The sequence below is a fragment of the Aulonocara sp. 'chitande type north' Nkhata Bay genome, linkage group LG12 (assembly GCF_057382095.1).
Source record: "Aulonocara sp. 'chitande type north' Nkhata Bay isolate Kocher_YH1m ecotype deep benthic linkage group LG12, A_spYH_male_GT1.1, whole genome shotgun sequence".
NCBI lineage: Eukaryota > Metazoa > Chordata > Actinopteri > Cichliformes > Cichlidae > Aulonocara > Aulonocara sp. 'chitande type north' Nkhata Bay.
Window position 1 is genome coordinate 32,245,881 of NC_141355.1, and position 7,005 is coordinate 32,252,885.

At 37.8% G+C, this 7,005-nt stretch overlaps 1 long non-coding RNA gene across 1 annotated transcript; it reads right to left on the minus strand.

Annotated features, from left to right (window-relative positions):
* Positions 1-1,274: 1,274 nt before the first annotated feature.
* On the minus strand, positions 1,275-3,159 carry LOC147317824 (uncharacterized). Its single transcript, XR_015131887.1, has 3 exons — positions 2,389-3,159; positions 1,892-2,044; positions 1,275-1,533 (listed from the first exon to the last, which is right to left on the minus strand). It is a non-coding gene; the product is annotated as an uncharacterized LOC147317824 (long non-coding RNA).
* Between the last annotated feature and the right edge of the window lie 3,846 nt (positions 3,160-7,005).

Genomic DNA, 7,005 nt, shown 5'->3' on the forward strand with positions numbered 1-7,005 from the left:
ATTAAATTAGGTTACTGAATTGGCAAACACCTTCCTATTAACACTACCCATTTTACCCCAATAACTAAAGAAATTAGCACCTGCAGGTCAAAACCTTTATTCAAGAGATGCAAAAATAACATTGATACAGTGACTGTCAAAAATTACAGCACTGATCATACTGTGACATCTTGGTTCAAAACAGCACACTTAGAAATATTCAACGTTCTTTACTTCAACTGAATGAAACTGAAAATACCATTTCACACGACCCATATGGGATATTTAGACTGCATAACTGTTCACGCTACATCTCTTCACTAGTAAAAGAAAGAAAAAATACAAAGAGAAATTTAAAAATGCTGCCAAAATGCTGTACAGAGCAAAAGGAAAAACAAACAACAACAAAAAACGGCTCGTCCTCATGGCAGTTGCAGAGTATATAAAAATGAACCCTGCGATCTGTTCCTGGAATTGAGCTTCAAAAATGCAGCAGAACAAGTGTGAGATTTAAATGTCCTCTCACCTAGAGCTGATCAGCTTGCATGCATAACAGTGAGCTTTCCTTGCAGGAGTAGTTTTGTCTTAGTTGTGAGCTTTTCTTGAGAGCTGAGTTGCATCCAACTCCATTACCACCCTTTGAATCACCTCAAAAGTGTAGCAGAGTTGTGATGGGTAACTCATCTTGAAGGAATAAAAAAGGTCCAAACAGCATGGCTACTGCAAAGGTCACGTTATCCAGATCTTGAAGAACTACTATACCCTCGATGATGATGCCAACATCAGAAAAGTCATTGCCTGGTGCATCCTCTGGAGACAGATGTTCATTGTGGTTTTCTCAATCCATGCAGTGGCCTCAGTCAAGTCCTGGTTAAACACAAAACATTTCTTTAAGATTTCCTTTTAAACTCATCTCTTTTGAATCTACCAGTTCTAATGTTAGAGTAATTTAAACCAATGCAAGCAACATAGTAAATAGCTATAGCCAAAGAGTGGCCTGCCATGCTGCCATTCATGGTCTAACAGAGTTTCTAAGACAGAGTGAAAAACATAATAATTTCAAATGCTTTACATTAGTTTTTGTTAGAAAGACTAACAAAAACCCATCAGAAATCCAGGTTATGTCACTCAGAAGATGTTAGAATTTAGACTTTCCCCACAATTTGGTTAGCTGTTGGTCAGTTGGTCTTTTTTTTTTTTTTTTTTTCAAACGAAAGCTAATGTAAATACTGGTGGGATTTTCCTTTGTTCACTAGAATGACAAATTTAAAGTTTTTTCACACTGATGTGACCCCTAATATAGGGGGGTGGGGCCTCAAGGGGGGGCGGCCGAGTTCACTACCAGGCCTCATGTGAACTTCAAATTATTAAAGAGGACTACTGGTCCTAACCAGTCCAATGAGGATCAAGTGGATAACTAAATGCATTTTTAAATGTTGCAAAGCCACAATCTACTCATAAAACACCATGAACTCCTGCACTAAGATGTTGCAATTGTCTTTCACACAGATGCGGAGCACTTTGATGAGACTCCCTTCGAGCATTAATGTCATCCTAAAGTATTATAACAAAGAAAACAGAGATTTGTGAACTTTTCAGTAGCACAGAAGAAAATGATCCCAGACAAAAACTTAAACCAGTCAACATGCAACACCAGCATCTACAAAGAAATATCAAAAGTTCCTGTTTGACATCAACTTTATGGATATATAGTTTCCAGAACATATATTTTAAAAAAAAGATTTTTTCTCAGTGGGCCAGTAAATGCATAACGAAAATTATGGCATCCTTTCGGTGGAATCAGTACTCACGGGTAATAGTTGACTGTTTCAATGGATGCAGCATAAAAATCTTTTACTGACCTAATGCAATACATATACACTTTGTAGTTAAAGAATTTTAAAGTTCTTACTGTCATCATGGCAGCTACATCCTTTAGCTTTGTGCCCTGTTCCCCCGATCACTTTGCAAACACTTTCAGCAGACTGTCAGAGAGAAACTCAGCTCCGTCAGAAACCTTGACTGTAAAGGCATGGTTGGGATGCACTGGAATGCTGCATTTCATCTAAAATGACATAAAATTATTTTGAAATAACAGCAGGCACTGTGCTTGGTTAATCAGTAATGTTTTGTTGAATCAGATCTTATGGGATTAAAAAAATCCAAAGATGTTTGTTTCTGATTTGCAACCCAAGAACCCACAAGTTACAACCTCATTTCAGTTCAAGTGTGCATTAATGCGAGTCCAGTAATCACCTTTCTGACAATACATACAGGTTAAACCTATGGCAGATTTTGGATTTCTCAGTTGTATTAATAGGGTGAGTATGCATGCACCTAATAATTATAAAAAACCTATTATAATTAAGTTACAGAAACCTTAAGCGAAAATAGTATATACTTTCTTACCATAACACCTTGAACCCACAATCCATCAGCTGACTCCTGGTGAAATGCAGAATAGAGGTCGTCTCTCAATGTGCATCAACAAAAACAAAAACAAAAACAAAAGGACAGCAGGTGAGGGCAGGAGGGGTAGGGATGTAAGCTAGCATAATGCCGCTGATGATATTAGCTAAAGCTGTTCAATGTCCAAAATCTCACTAACACCACGGTGCAGTAAATACACAATGTAACTGAAGAGTCAGTTGGCAAATCTATTCACACAGAAAACCAAATTATGTTATGAGTGCCTCGTAATTAGGTTTAATGTGATATTACGGCTCTTGTGCCAAAGACAAATTCAAATGAAAAAGCGCCAATTCTTTGACAACAGATAAAACAGCAAATAAGCTAACGGCTCTTTTTTAGCATGTTACATGGCGACACTCTAGACGTTTAACTACATTTGGCTGAAATATGGTAAACATTAATTCAAAAAATCAAGACATACCAAAAACGTAGAGTTGGCTGCTCGACTTGACTGAGATGGATGCATTTTTTAAACCACGATCCAAAGCCCGCGAGATGAAATCACGCGTGGTTTCACGAGATTTAACGTTGCTATCTTATTGACTTACTTCACCTGAACATGATATGAACAATTTAATACACCCTTTCTGCATATCATGTAGTTTTTACACTATATAGTTACATTTATCTTTAAAACATGAGGCAATTGTGTTAAATACATGCAAGATGCTTACATAAATCCAAGAGATGGCCAGTCCCTTTTTTTCAGTGCATCCCATGTTACCACCTTCAACAAATCTCTCCCACTTCCTCCAGTTTTTATGAAATTGGTCCATTTTGAGGTAAAAAAAAAAGTAAATTTTTCCATTCTATATATTTCCTCCATTATTCCTATCCAATCTTTCTTTGTTGGGGGCTCTTTCTCCAGCCACCTCCTGGTAAGCGCTTTTTTGCCAAGCTACACCACTTTCATAGTCACTTAAATCTGTTGCTTGGTCATTTTAACTCTAGATGCCTAAATGTGTCTAGCTAATTAGATGTTTGTGTTAACAAACAGCTGATCAAAGTAGCTGGTGAGTGTATTCTGTTACAATGGTGGATGCTCCTATTAAATATGGTCAAACCTTCAAATAATGAGGCCAGGATGTTGAAGAAATCTTTATGAGCCAAACGCTCAGGCTTCAGGCAGCTCTAAATAACACAGTTTATTTCTGCTCTTGTGATATCAGTATGAAGGGATGTCTTGTTTATTCGAATACTGAATAAACTAAGGGGGGCACCAAGGCCTAATATAACATGGAGCTGGAAAACAAGTTAGCCTGTCCCTTTAAGTGATTCTTAAATTATTGTTTGACTTAAAGTCACCTTTTTTTTAAATTCATGGTTCTGTTCACGGAGCAGTTTTCACTTTTAACTCTGACACTGTTTTAATTTAGACGAGAGAGAAAACAATTTTTGACTGTTTTAATATTGATGTAATGTGCACATAACCTGCATACTACAGAAAAAATGTCACCCTCCATGATGCCCTATTATAGCCTCTGTTAAAAAACGTGTACGTCTACCATTACAGAACTCAAACTACTACGGTGCTTAAAGACAGCCACAAAGAGCCGTCAGTATGGCTGTAGACTCTTAATCCTGTGAAAGTGATGAGAAGTAATGTCTGTTGTATGAGGATGACATACTAAAATTTAGATTTTGGTTTGTTTTCGTTAATTGTCCTGCGTGGGTCCTCGTTTAAATTAGTGATATAAAAGTCTCAACAATAACGACAAAAGAAATATGCACAATTCACTGCCTGTCTCGTAATTTTTTTAGTTCCCATTCCTCCGAGGAGCATATTAGCAGTGCATGTCTTTCTATCATTCTTTCTCACTCTTCTTTCTTTCCTTTCCACTCTTCCTCCAGAGAACAGCCAATCCAGTGAGCAAGCAGGGAATCGATGCCCTGATACAAGATTCAGCCTAATGAGGATCAGAAACATCTTAATAAAGACCCATAATCCACCACTTAATCCCTCATTACAGAATCATCTGCATTCTCTCGTCCTGCTCCGTACCGCCGCAGCGACAGCACATTCTGGTCCATTGTTCTGCTTCGCCTCATCTCTCACCCAGGGCTACGTCTCCCTTTGTCTCCCTTCGGTGTCAGTTATATTTGATCTGCTCTCATTAGACTTTCAGACGAGGGCCTGAAAATAGTGCTTTTGTGAGCACTTCTATGCTATCTCTTGTCTGAAATGGAAAATGAGACATATGCTTAATGAGGAAAGGATGGACTGGGACCTGCCGTCTGACAGCGAGATAGGAAGCGTATTGTGTGGAGGAAGTGCTGTGACCGATACTGTTAAAGGACACACTTTCTAGGCAACATCCGTGTCAGTAATTATGACTTCTGAGAATGTGAAAATTACTGTGAAGTGAGACAGATGGATTAACGTTTCATGCTGAACCCTGGAGACACTCGGAGTCGAGGTTTTTACTTTTGTGCAGCATTAACAAAAAAGTTACAGGAGTTTTACATATACTTCGTGCTATGGAAAGCTAGTTTCACCTTAGAAATACACAAATGTATTGTGTACGTAACACGAAAATAAACAAAAGCATGTGAAACATAATATTATTACGATTGTATGACTAAATACAATGACAAAAAAACTTAAGTAAAGATAAAGTTTCTTACAAAAGAATACCTGAAAGAGCTCTAAATACTCTAACTTCTGCCCACAAAACCTGGAAAGAGTCATACTCATATTATCCATGTTAGATATCAGTGATAGCCTTTAGCATGGCCTGATCAATGCAGAAATAATAATACAGTAATCCTCTCTGTAAAGTGCATGGAGAGCAGTGCTGTGTAAATGTGTAAAGACATAGCCACCAAAACATCCTCTACTTTTTATTGAGGTCCTCTGTTAACTCCTCAAATTGGACATTTTCACAGTCATCATGTTAGAAATTTTGAAACATGATAAACAATGGGTGGATCTGGCTGAAAAATGGAGAACACTGCATATTCATATGATAGTGACTTAAAAGCATGCTCCACTTTATCCTCCTTTGTGACTCAAATGAAAACCATAATTTACAAAAATAACATCATATAAATTAAATAAAAAGTCAAACCTATCAACTGAGACTGTGAACTCATGAGAAAAGCTTTTACTGTGATCATAGTTCAGCGGAGTCAAGGCTTTAACAAGAGACAACAAGAGACATTTCCCTCTGCTAGCCATTAGAATTAATAATAAATTATAATACTTTTGCCTTGGATTCATTTTTTAAATATGGCCTGGTTCTGCTGTTTCTTCCTGCAGGTGTTTTTCCGTCACCAAAGCAGTTCCTAATAGGGGGGTCATATGATTGTAACCAAGGGTCCAAAAAACAGGGACCATTACAGTTTGTCCTGCTGGTCCAAATGGGCAAACTGTTTTCTATTCAAATCTCTCCAGACCCTGAGCTACAAATAGAGTTCAACATACCCAGGGTATCTTTCTGTTATCTAAATTAACTTCTCTAAGTTATCGCAGGGTTACAAAAAGTTATTTTCAAGAGCGAAATAATCTATGAAAACTATACCTATTCCACAAAATTAGGAAATATAATTAATAATAAGTAAAACAAATGCAACATTGCTCATAATAGTTTAATTTGTTGAGATCTTACCTTTTTGTTTGTACAGCAAAATATCATGCTATGACTCCCGTGGATGCGAATAGTTATCATGAAAATGCCAGGCACTATTTGCCCCCTCCACACTAACAATATGCATGGAGACAAACATGCAGTATTCCAATTTACTCTAACAAAGGGGGTTAATGTGGACTTATGTGTCAAGAGAAAAGGAGAAATCTCACTTCCTTTAGCTAGGAGATGATCCTCAAGAGGGTCAGATAATTAGCCCCGTGAAGGTGTGGAGAGGGCTGATTCCTAACTAGTATTACCCCTCCCTCATCATTACTCTGTGTGCTGAGGTGATAGGAGGTGGAGGGGGATAAAACAAAACAAATAAAACTCATTAAAGGGGCCTGTGTGGCTACAAATTCCCCTCTGCAGCATGCTAACACTCCGCAGACGTCAATAGCTCTGGTCAGAGGTATCATCGTTATTCTGCCTAGGTATGAACTCAGATCAAAGCCTTGTATAGTTCGTTGCCTCTTAACCTGAGGCGGCATTCTCAAAATCAGATCCCCTTGTTTGGCAGGTTTCCATTTTTTACTCTCTGATTAAAGCCTGTGGAGACCCAGAAAATCACTCTGCATAGCAAATCCTGAGATGAAAAAAGATCCAAATGATTTCTCCAACAATGCACCCATGGCATTTTGTTATTTTAAAGAATGGAGTTAATTTTTGATGATGCAAAACAGATGAGGGCTCTTTGTAGTTGTGTAAAAGAAACTAGCTAAATCCTCAAGGAAAGTTGTTTTCATGTACAGTGACAACGTCAGCATCAAGGAGCCACGGGCCTGATTTTACACATATTTCTAACCTGTGGAGCAATATGGCTTCAAGAAAAGTTTCACCAGTTTGGATTATCCCAAAATTTGGTTCTAACCTTTTATGTTTTCAGAGGATTGGCCAAAATGTATTTAGTTATTTTCTCGTGGAAGAT